The sequence below is a fragment of the Lactuca virosa genome, chromosome 9 (genome assembly GCF_052849685.1).
Source record: "Lactuca virosa cultivar CGN04683 chromosome 9, Lactuca_virosa_CGN04683_v6, whole genome shotgun sequence".
In the NCBI taxonomy this organism is placed as follows: domain Eukaryota; kingdom Viridiplantae; phylum Streptophyta; class Magnoliopsida; order Asterales; family Asteraceae; genus Lactuca; species Lactuca virosa.
Genome location: NC_136434.1, coordinates 1110283 through 1123250, shown reverse-complemented (window position 1 = coordinate 1123250; position 12968 = coordinate 1110283).

Sequence of the window (12968 nt, the reverse complement as noted above, 5' to 3'; positions counted from 1 at the left end):
TGCACGAAAGAAATATAATCCTAACATATAATGTGAGCAGTATCTCCACTAGCTCATTAAGTTATACAAGATTATTATTTATTAGTGTGACGCATAGGACGTTTTTGGTTACTTCGGCTGATCCTTCTTTGAAAACTTCTTATGAACCTGCTCTTGTTCCTCCTTGACTCTTCTTGTTAACTGCTATGAGGAAGTGGTTACATCTATCTGGGGTTGTCGTGCGAGAATGGAAGTTACTAAAGAATCTATAAGATTCAAGTGAAACATTATGGGGTGATCCTTACAGAGCCCTCCTATAATTGTACAATGTATACAAGTTGTATATAATTTAAGATTAAATAGACCTTCAAATAAGTAATCCTACTCTAAAACCACAACCAAACAAGGAACAGGTAGTGAAGCATAGATCACAAATTCTAAGTCTATAAAATCTCAATTATATAAAACCTTGGAAGTATACACTCCATAATTATATACCTATCCGTAAGGGTCTTTTAAATTATCACATAAGTTATTTATAGTGCCTAAAATACTCCTATAGTATTTTAATGTAATGAACTTGATATGTTTTAAACTTGTTGTCATGTTATAGTATCATAAAATAAACCCATAGTATTCTAACTTTATGTTCTGATCTAGAATTCCCTTGAATAGAGTTAGGTAAGTTTTAAGACTGTTGCAACACCACATCACTCCCCAACACATGTCGGTCACATCTCGAATGAATATAGTTGATCAGGCTATATTGATCCTAGCTATGATTACATAACTATCCAGGTTTGACCGCAATGTTCAACCTTTAAATACTTATGTTCTATTCTTCTTGCGATACTTGTTCTAGTATGTATATATGTATAAGCACGTATGTATACTTTTATCAGGTATCGTTATATATTTAAGATATATTATTATCCAGAGCACTTCGACCCAATTGCATTTATAGTTGTATATCTTTTATCGGTTGATATACTTAGTTCACTATAAACAATACTCTGATACCAATCTGTCACACCCCCTAACCGGAACGGCGGAAACGTTCGGGGGCGGAGGACGTCATGTTTAGTATCACAAGACATGCATCATAGTAATCAAAGTAACAAACAACCATTTCATTAGAAAGAAAGTGTTTACAAAGTATGTGGTTCACATAACATAAACTACAAAGTAAATAACAAAACAAGACATGAAGCTATTATGCTCCATCCTCCGAATCCCAGTGCGCGTACCTGTCTACTGGTTTCCTGAGAATACAAGTTATTTTGAAAGAGTAGATCAGCATTTAAGCTGGTGAGTTCATAAGATTTTAGTGATGTAATGTAAGTTGTAAGTTCTTTTAGAAAAGTTCGCATGTTCCTCCAGAAACTCCTATATTTCCTGCGTTGATGAAAGATATGTAAAATGACTCTACAATTCTTTCTATGAGTACTAAATGGATACAAGTTATATAAAACCCAGAGTAAACAAACAATCGATTGTGTGTATCTTCCCTAAGCCCACAACCAAACAAGGAACAAGAAATGAGGCGGAAGGCACACATCCCATTGTTTGTTAGATCATCGTTTTATATAATCATGGCGTATTCACTTGGTACTCACGGAGTTAACTGTAATAGTTCCTTTATTATTTGAAGAAAATATTCTTTAAGAAAACCCTTATTTCTTTTAGTAAAAATGGTAACCACAATACTTCCTTCTATAATCACTTAGTTTATACTAGCTATATATAATCTAATATTGAAAAGATAGTTAGTTGTGTGAATCTGCCCTAAGCCCACAACCAAACAAGGAACAGGAAGTAAGGCGGAAAGCACACATCCAACTACCTATCGGGTATTAATTATATATAAACCTGATGTATAAACTAAGGTATTATAGAATTAACCACCTAAGGTCCTTTAAGTTATACTGGTTTAAATAAATGGATTAAACCTTTACTGGTAAGTTTCTAGTTTTGTTTACCCAATGTTCTATTTGAAAAGTATGTTTTGTACTAGAAAACGGTGTATTGAATTTGTATACTATGACCTGGACCATACCTGGTACTCCTTATGATTACTTGGTGTATACGGAATATATATAGCTAAGATCGGATAGATAGTAGGTTGGGTGAATCTGCTGTAAGCCCACAACCAAACAAGGAACATGAAATAAAGCGGAAATCACACATCCTACTACCTGTCGGATTCGATTAATATATATCCCTGATGTATAAACTAAGGAATCATAAAGTTAGCATTATAGGCCCCTTCCTACTGAATGTACTAGACTCGACTGTTCTGCTTGTCGCTTGTAATGATGTAAGTTTTCCCTAGTTTATAACTATCTTAGCTCGAAAATAGTTTGCATTAACTTTCAAGTGGAAATGTCACAATATGAAAGTAATGGGAAAAATATAAGTACACAGTTGTCTTTTAAATTGACACTGAAGTACTGACTACTTTAAAACTAGTTTGTTTTATTAAGGTCATAATGTGATGTGTTTGTACTCATATTATACGCTCTCCCTGCAAGAGACTCTGGTTACAAAACGCGACTTCAACAACGAATTGCTAAGCCGTGAAATAGTCTCACATTAAAGTTATCTAATCTTGTATAGCACTTTTATTATCACCTTTTGTTTAGAACAATGAGTTAGTGATCATTGGTATAATTTTGTTAATCATGATTTGTTCTTCTGTTATAGTATTTTGTATGTTCCTCCCTGTTTCTCTTTATAGTATGTTCTCTCTGTTATAGTGTATTGTATCTTCCTCCCTGTTTCTCTTTATAGTATGTTCTCCCTGTTCTATTGTCTAGTATGTTCTCTCTGTTAGTGTATAGTATGTTCCTCCCTGTTTCTCTTTATAGTATGTTCTCTCTGTTATAGTGTATTGTATCTTCCTCTCTATTTCTCTTTATAGTATGTTCTCTCTGTTCTAGTGTCTAGTATTTCTCTATGTTATAGTGTATTGTATCTTCCTCCCTGTTTCTCTTTATAGTATGTTCTCTCTGTTCTAGTGTCTAGTATGTTCTCTCTGTTCTAGTGTAAACTGAACCCCTAAACTATACCTATTATAGTTTACTAGAATGTTTACTTGAATTGTTACTGATTTGAATAAAAGACTCATTTATCTACTAAGTTATGATTGTACTTTAAAAACGGAGTTTTATAAACTATAAAGTAACATAACTTTAAAAGAGTTTTTGAAATGTTTTGATCACTTATAAACACATAAGCAATCTGTTAAAATGATGTTTATAACAAAATATTTACACAATTATCATTGTGTTCAACTTTTATTCCCCCCCCCCCCCCCCCCCGCTAAAAGCATTTAAAACAATTTAAAAGATTGATTATAGGGGTATGAACTCACCTTATGTGGGTGATTCAATTGCAGATTCGCGTAAGGATGAGAAGTTCCACAAATGAAGTCCTGAGACACAAACGAGTCCTAAATGACATATAATGGCATATATTGGCATGAATTTAGTGTTTAAAAGCAACTAACATGCAAGGAAACACCCTTAGGGACTAGGAAACACTTGGACTAAGTGTTAGAATCACATGTGATTCATTAAAGGGGGTTTAAGGCCACAACATGGAGTGTACAATCATGGGTGTACGGCCATGGAGTGTACGGCCGTACACTCATGGTGAAACATACGCATGAGGGTGTTTGAACCATGGGGAAGTTAGTGGGTCTATTGCTCATCAAGAACATGAACTAGGTTCTCATTTTGGAGGGCCTTTTGGGGTGTTTTTCGGTGTGTACGGCCATGCAAGGGTGTACGGCCGTACACTCCTTTTGTTCTTGTAAATTGGTCGATTCTTGGGTCTTAAATAGAAGAGGTTCTAGGTTTCAAGAGTTCTAATGGATAACTAGCACCTAGCAAGAGTTTAAAGCCTTAGATTATGGACTTAACAACGGTGTATGGCCATAGATAGAGTGTACGGTCGTACACTCTTGATGTTCTTGAGTTTTGAAGATGTTTTATGGATGAAATCAAGGATCCTTACTAGATAATGAAACGAACCAACTAACAAAGGAAGAATACTTACTTTCCTTGAAGATCTAGGTGAAAAACTTTATGATAGTTGAGAGAGAATCCGATTTCTTGAGTTGGAAGTTGAAGAAATGAATAAAAATGAAGGGAGGGCTTATATAAGGGGGTGAGTTCACGGCCATCTTGGGTGTACGGCCGTACACCCATGTGTACGGCCGTACACTCCCTTTGATGGAGTGTTCGGCTTGATTTCAACGCGAAGAACCTAAGCAACTCAATCCTATACCCAATGTTTGAATGTACTGAGCTTAGAACCCTTAAAATGATCCTTAACAATGATAATTGATAGCAGAAACGAGTCTGACACACGGTTGAATTGAATGGCTGGACTTACAAGGAAAATTTTTTCGGGTTGTCACAATGTAAGGGGTTGGGCGCAATTTCGAAAATTGGGCCAAGTATCGGCCTTAAGTGATTATTTGGTTTTGGGCTTTTGGATTATAGGTTTGGGCCTGAGCCTTGGGCCAAGCTAGATGAGGGGTAGAATGGTATTTTACCGTAAGTATGGATTGAGGATATAAATTCGATTTCAGATGTTGATTAGTTTTTGTTTTGATATTGATAGTTCGAGGACCGGTCAGCCATCAGCCAGAGATGCATCCGTGGGATTCGGCAGTGCGAGGTGAATTTCCTCACTGTATTTAGCGAGTCAAAGGCACCAATGTCGGCCCATGCTTGTTATGCTTAGTATGCTTGTTGTCTTCGTGACTATTGCATATGTTATGTGTTTATGATTTCTGTGCGGAGCTCGAAGCCGGGTGGGGCCTAATGAGTATACTGTATGCTAGTTATATGTATGTGTTCTTATGTCTACCGAGTGCGACCCAATGCCGGGCGGGGCCATATAACCATTCCGTATGCTATGTATCTTTGTGATTATTGCATATGTCATGTATTGATATGTTTATATGGTTTATATGTGTATTGGGCGGGGCCCGACGATTTACAGATTTGTATACCGGGCGGGGCCCAATGACAGGGCGGGGCCCGTTGTGTGTTTATTCATGTATGTATGGTATGTGGTAACCTGGGGAACTCACTAAGCTTTGTGCTTACGGTTTTCAATTTATGTTTCAGGTACTTGGTTTTCAAATGGAAGAGCTCAAGATGATTGCAGACCACACACTACATGTTTTCCGTATTCTGTGATTTGCTCTGATTTGATAGTGTTTTGATGAACCTGGATTTCTTGGGTTTCATGGAAATGAGATGTTTTAATGATTTATTAATATAAAAATGAAAATTTTATGTCATTATTTTTGGGACGTTACAACAACATAGCAACATCCTCAATACCAGGATACATAACTCAATGGGCCGACATTGGTGCCTTCAACCCACAAGTACAGAGATGAAAACTCAGCTCTCAGTCTGAAAAGATAGTTGAACACAACACAGCTAGGTATACCAACTCTACAGGTCATATGTACAACAAATAGTGACCTTGTCTCAAACTATTGTTCAAAATAACCAAAATACCCATAGGTCAAACTTGGTCAAAACCCTGATCAAAGGTCAAAGTCAACAAGTCAAAGAAGTCGAACTTCAGGCCGAGTATGCCCAATGTACTCACCATGCAAAAATGGACCCCATATGAGTATGCACAACGTACTCAGAAGTTCGAGCAACTTACTCGGTCGGATGTCACTTTTTCCATTAAGTGCTTATTCTCTTATGTACTTTCATCCAAAACCCAGATCTAGTTCCAAATAATGTTCTTAATCATAAAGTTTCCAACTTTATGATCTTGCATGGCTATTAAGAACCCAACACCAAAACCCTAACCTAACCTAAGGTCCTAAGCCACCAAAAAGCATGCATGGAGGGATGTGAGCAAACAATGTCCCATTTTTATAACTCTAGACACCTTAAAACGTCCAAAAGGACAACTCATTTGGTCTAGAGTAGTCCATACTCACTTAGACCAAGAATACGGGACTAAAAAGCACAAAACTTCACATCTAACAAGATATAATGAGATAATCAACAAGTTCATAACTTTATACCTTCTAGAGGTTACTCAATGGGTGTAAAACTTAGATCTCAAAGCTTGGAGCTACTTCCTTGCTATCAAATGGATTCTTTCCTTCCACAATGGACACCAAATCACCAAATTGAGCTCAAAACACCACAAATGGAAATTAGGATTTGTAAGGTACAAAGTGGGCAATGGAGGCTGATGAGGGGAAGGGGTATTGGGAGTTAATGATGCTTAAATAGGGTCCAAACCCTAAAAATTAGGGTTTAAGTGTAGACCATGTATGCCCAGCGTACACAAGTGTACGCCCAGCGTATGCAACAGAGGCACGTTTCTCACTTAAGGCTCCTTGGGACCAATTTTGCAAACAATTTCATATTAAGGGTGTAAATGGAAAATACCTAGAAATCAAGGTATTACAATTCTCCCCCACTTGAATCAGATTTCGTCCTCGAAGTCTGACGTTGTGAATAAATCAGGGTTGTACTCTCGCATCTCTGTCTCGGGTTCCCAAGTCCATTCGGAACCCTTCCGATGTTGTCACTGGAACTTGACCAAAGATACCACCTTGTTGCGGAAGGCCTTTATCTTTCGATCGTAAATTGTGACATCCCCAAAATCACGGTTAGAAAAGACCGGTTTCATTTATGCTTTTAAAATAGTTTCAGAGTAAATCCACTGATTTAAAAGAGTTGCAGAATTTGTTCCCAAAACAAAATATGATAAAATAAAGTTTATCAAAGCATTTCATCAAGAGATGCATTTTCATTATATAACAATATTTGGGATGTCATGTTCCGATAAACAGACCAAAAGCATAAACAACAAAAGATAGACCATACAACAGTTATATATAACAACTGGTCTAATATCAAAAGATCTTGATAAGTCATCCAACTTATGCTCTCGCGCCACTACCTGTAGTACAACAAAACTGAGTGGGTTAGGCTTGGGAGCCTGGTGAGCATATAGGGTTTTCAACCCACAATAAATAATTATATTTAATTTCACCAACCAACAATAACTCGATTACCCATTCCTCAGCAATAAAAGTCCTAAGGCAACCATGAGGGGGATAGAGTACACCGGTGAACACATCGTTCACAACACCTACAGGTTATGAGCCTGCTAGCGTTCTACAGGACTGTCTAGAAAGTGTCCGTGGTCATTATCCATACTCCGCTGGATAACAAAATCAACAACAACATCGAGGCCTCTCATCTGTTTATCACACATCAACTATCTACCCATGTTCTACCCAACATATTAGTAGATAAAAATATATATTTTTATACATAGTTTAAAACCTGTATAGCATTCTCATTCAATACATATTCCAAACAACAGATGAGACACATACATAACACGTATTTCATAGAGAATAAATCATATCTATGAGATAGAAGAAAGTGAATATACATTCACACATATAAACATATACACATAACACATATTTCGTATCAAATAATTCAAATTATGTGTTAGAAGAAAGTAACTACACACTCACTTGATCAGAAGATGATCGGACAACACTACGGCTTGTAGAAGTAGTATTCTTCGGTAGATCTACACAAAAATTGGCTTCTCGCTGGCAGAGCTTCGGCTCGGGAATTGCACTTCTCGGGATCTTCGGGGCTTCGGGACTTGCTTCGGGTCTCGGGATGATACCGGGGCTTCAGGGGTACTTCTTTGCACGTAAATCGAGGTAATATGGGTGAGAGAAGGGTGAATTAGCAACCTTGGCCGGCTGCCCCTTCAAATCTATTTATAGGGCAAATTTTTCATTTTCCACGTCGTGGACAGTGTTTCCACGTCGTGGGCTTGAACGTCATTGCATGCGTCATCGTCCACTTGCTCTGTCAGGCTCCAGAAGGCGTCAGAAGCCATGCCACATCGTGACCACTGTTTCCACGTCGTGGTATCTGATAGTTTTGGGGTTTCGCGCCCCGAACTTCAGAAATTCATAACTTTCGTATACAAACTCCGTTTTCGACGTTCTTTATATCGACGTGTAGGTGAGATTATGCTCTACAAATCTCGTTTAGACTCCGTTGGCTAATTTTGATTTAAATTTTAATATATTATTAATATATTATTTTTAGTAGGCCGGGACAGGAAAACTCCGTTCGAAATTCATAACTCCTTCATCTGAACTCCGTTTTCGTCTGTCTTTTTATTGTTGGACTACTATCGATGAGATCTTCAATTATCATTTAGAAAGTTTTGGCTAAATATGACTCGATCTATATTTCGAGTATTCGGGCTGCATACCGCTAAATCGAAACTTCGAAAAATCATAACTTCCTCATACGAAGTCAGATTTAGACGTTCTTTTTATGCACGCTCGCGGTTTAACATATTCTACGACTTTCGTTTAGATCACTAAGGCTAAATATCGCTCTATCTTAAATTCGTATTTTACGTCATTCAGCGTCGTGCGGGTTCTGTCGCGAAACTTCGACAAATCATAACTTCTTCGTTATAACTCGGATTTCGACATTCTTTATATATTCGGAAACCTCGTCACGACCACTACCTTTTCGTGTATCAATATTGGGTTTATCTAACATTTCATTTTCACGCTTATTTTTATTCTAAATTCATTTAAGACACACAATTAAGCACAAAACACACAATACTCAAATAATACATTCTTATTGTTTTAAAATGGGTTACAAAGGTCAACCTAGACTATCACATCATCATTAATGCCTGGCCCAGAAACGCGGGCGTTACAATTCTCTCCACCTTAGAATGATTCCGTCCCCGGAATCGCACATCAACAAACAAATGCGGATAGCGACTCATCATGTCACTCTCCGTCTCCCAGGTGAGATTTGGCCCATTCGTATGTTTCCAACGGACAAGCACTAACTCGACCATCTTGCGTCGCAACTTCTTAGTCTTTCGGTCAACGATTGCCTCTAGTTCTTCAATTAACCTTTTGTTCTCATTAATTCTTAATTCCGATATTGGAACTTCTCCCGTGAACTTCTCCCGTGAACTTCCTCAAATAACACACATGGAAAGTGTTATGAATTCCATTCAGTTCTTCGGGTAATTCTAGCTTGTAAGCTTGGTTCCCAATTCTCTGAAGAACTTTAAACGGTCCAATAAACCTTGGACTTAACTTTCCTCTTTTACCAAATCTTATAAGTCCCTTCCACGGCGAGACTTTAAGTAAAACCGAATCTCCAACTTCAAAAGTCATCGGTCTTCGCTTGTTGTCAGCATAGATCTTTTGATGATCCTGAGCTGCTAACATTCTCTCCCTAATTATTTTCAACTTTTCAGCAGTTTGATGGACTATCTCCGGTCCCATAAACTGCTTTTCCCCAGCCTCAAGCCAACAAGACAGCGTACGACACTTCTATCCGTACAAAGCTTGATAAGGTGCCATCTTTATGCTCGAGTGGAAACTATTATTGTAGGAAAATTCTACCAAAGGTAAATGTTCATCCCAGTTACCTTGGAATTCCAGGGTACATGCTCTCAGCATATCTTCAAGTGTTTGTATTGTTCTTTCGCTCTGACCATCAGTCTGTGGATGGTAAGCTGTACTTAAACACAACTTGGTACCCATTTCCTCTTGTAGACTTTTCCAAAATCGTGAGGTGAAACGACTGTCACGATCTGACACAATCGTTAACGGAACACCGTGAAGCCTCACAATTTCCTTCACGTAAGAATTCGCAAGCTTATCCACAGACCATTTCTCCTTGGCTGCTATGAACTGCACACTCTTAGTGAAGCAATCAACGACCACCCAAATCATGTCGTGACCATTCTTTGTTCTGGGCAGTTTAGTGACAAAATCCATAGCAATGTCTTCCCATTTACCCATCGGCATAGGTAAAGGTTCTAAACTCCCGTATGGTTTCTGATGTTGTGCCTTCACTCTTGCACATGTCACACACTCAGCCACATACTTTGCAATATCAAGCTTCATCGTCGGCCACCAGTAGTAGGGTTTTAGGTCCCTATACATTTTAGTGCTACCAGGATGAATCGAGTACATGGTTTTGTGAGCTTCTTCCATCAGAAGATCTCTTATTCCTCCTGACTTAGGTACCCAAATACGATCTTGGAATACCTTCAGTCCATGACCGTTTGTACCGAACACCAACGTTTTGCCCAAACGTTCCTCCTTCCGGTCATTCTTCTCTGAAGCTTCTGCTTGAGCTTTCTTTATACTTTCCACAATTGTCGAGACAACTTCTATTCTCAACGCTCTTGGCCTTTTTCTTTCAAGATTGACTTTCCGACTGAGAGCATCAGCGACAACATTTACTTTACCGGGGGTGGTAAAGTATCTCACAGTCGTAGTCCTTAAGTAATTCTAGCCAGCATCGCTGCTTCATATTCAATTCTTTCTGAGTAAAGAGATATTGGAGACTCTTATGATCAGTGAAAAGTTTGCACTTTGTGCTATAGAGGTAATGCCTCCATATTTTTAGAGCGAAAACTACCGCTGCCAACTCCAAATCATGAGTGGGGTAGTTCTTTTCTTGCTCTTTCAGCTGTCGAGACACATATGCTATCACCTTTTCTCTTTGGGTCAAAACACAACCCAACCCAACCCCAGACGCATCGCTATAGACAGCGAAGTCTTCAACTCCATCGGGTAAAGAAAGAATCGGTGCCTCACACAGCTTCTTCTTTAGCAACTCGAATGCTTCTTTGTGCTTATCACTCCAAGCATAAGTAGCTCCTTTGTGAGTCAAAGCTGTTAGTGGAGTAGCGATCGAAGAAAAGCCTTGGATAAACCTTCAGTAATATCCAACTAATCCCAAAAAGCTTCGGATCTCCGTGGGACTTTTCGGTTGTTCCCACTTCATCACAGCTTCAATCTTTGCTGGATTAACCATTATCCCTTCTTGGTTGACCACGTTACCCAAGAATTGGACTTCTCGAATCCAAAAATCACATTTGGAGAACTTTGCATACAACTTCTCCTTCTTCAAGACTTCCAACACTTCTCGCAAGTGTCGGCCATGCTCCTCTTGGCTTTTTGAGTAAATCAGAATGTCATCTATGAACACTATCACAGATTTATCAAGGAACGGATTGAAAACCCTATTCATTAAATCCATGAATGCTGCAGGAGCATTGGACAGTCCAAACGACATAACCAAGAACTCGTAGTGCCCATATCGTGTTCTGAATGCAGTCTTCTCTATATCCTGCTCTTTCACCTTCAGCTGATGATATCCTGACCTCAGATCGATCTTCGAAAAATAGCTTGAACCTTGAAGCTGATCGAACAGGTCATCAATCATCGGTAATGGATATCTATTCTTTATCGTTGCCTTATTCAGCTCTCTGTAATCAATACACATTATCATACTCCCATCTTTCTTCTTTACAAATAACACCGGAGCTCCCTAGGGTGATGAACTAGGTCTTATGAAACCTTTGTCCAATAACTCCTGAAGTTGCATCATCAGCTCCTTCATCTCCGTTGGTGCTAATCGATAAGGTGCTTTTGCTATTGGCGTGGTTCCTAGAAACAAGTCGATACGGAATTCTACTTGTCGATCAGGCGGTAATCCAGGAAGATCTTTGGGAAATACTTCCGGATAATCACACACCACAGGAATGCTCTGCACATCCTTTTTCTCCTTCTTTGCATCAATCACGAATGCCAAATATGATGTACATCCTTTGACCAAACACCTTCTGGCTTTCATTAGAAAAATGATTCCAGAATTTACTCTGCGTTTGTCCCCATAAACCATAAATGGCTCTTTCCCTGGCGAGTTTACTTTTACAATCTTCTTCTTGCACAGTATTTCGGCATCATTGGCGCTAAGCCAATCCATTCCCAGCACGATGTCGAAACCATTTAACTCAATAGGCAATAATTCCTCGTGGAACTTATTCCCATTCAAATCAATTAAGACGTTTTTCATACGATGGCTAACAAGTATAAACTTGCCACTAGCAACACTGACTAATAAAGCATTATCTAGTCTACTAACAGGCAAAGCTAGTTTTCTACCAAATTCATGCGAAATAAAGGAGTAGTTGGCTCCAGAATCAAATAAAATTTGGGCAGACAATTCGTTTACGAGAAAGGTACCGGAAGCGACATCAGCTTCATCTTTCGCAGCTTCCAGTGTCATCTGGAAGGCTCTCGCCTTCGGCTTTAGTGGAATATTGGGTCTTGCTGCCTCCTTCTTTTTCGGGCAGTCCCTAGACATGTGTCCCTCCTCACCACAACCATAGCAAACTTTCTTGGTGAGAGTGCATTCAATGGCATAGTGCCTGGCTTTCCACATTTAAAACATGTGGCCACTACCTCACATTTTCCATGATACTTCTTCTTACATTTTTCGCACCATTTCGCTTCGCCTCCTCCTCCTCTCGAACTAGACTTCGAGAACTTGTTTTTCTTGTTGGACCCTGAAGGTCCATCGAACTTCCTTTTCTCACCAACCTCCATTCTTTCCAGACCCTTTTCCTTCTGCTGGGCCTCCACATTCTTAGCTGCTCGAACAGCTGTTTTCAGAGTGGTTGCCATCTTGACTGTCGGGCAAAAGTCGACAGGCAGTCCATTAGCGAACCTCTAAATCTTGGAGAGTTCCGTTGGCACTAGGTACAGAAATAACTTCATTTTCTCAGTGAATGCAGTAGCATAGTCGTCTATGCTCATTCTCCCATTCTTCAAGTTTTGGAACTCATTGTTCAGATCAATCAGATCTATCTCTGAACAATACTGCACCCTTAATTTTTCCAAGAACTCCTCCCATGACATTTTCAGGGCTTCTCCTCATGGCATAGTATCTGCCAACAACTTCCACCAGCTCAAGACTCCGGTCTTCAGTTGTCTAACTGTAAAGACAGTCTTCTGTTTGTTGCTACAGTCACAACTTTCAAACACCATCTCCATTTCGGAGATCTAGTCCATAATCTCAACAGGCTTTGGGCTTCCAGAAAGACTTGGC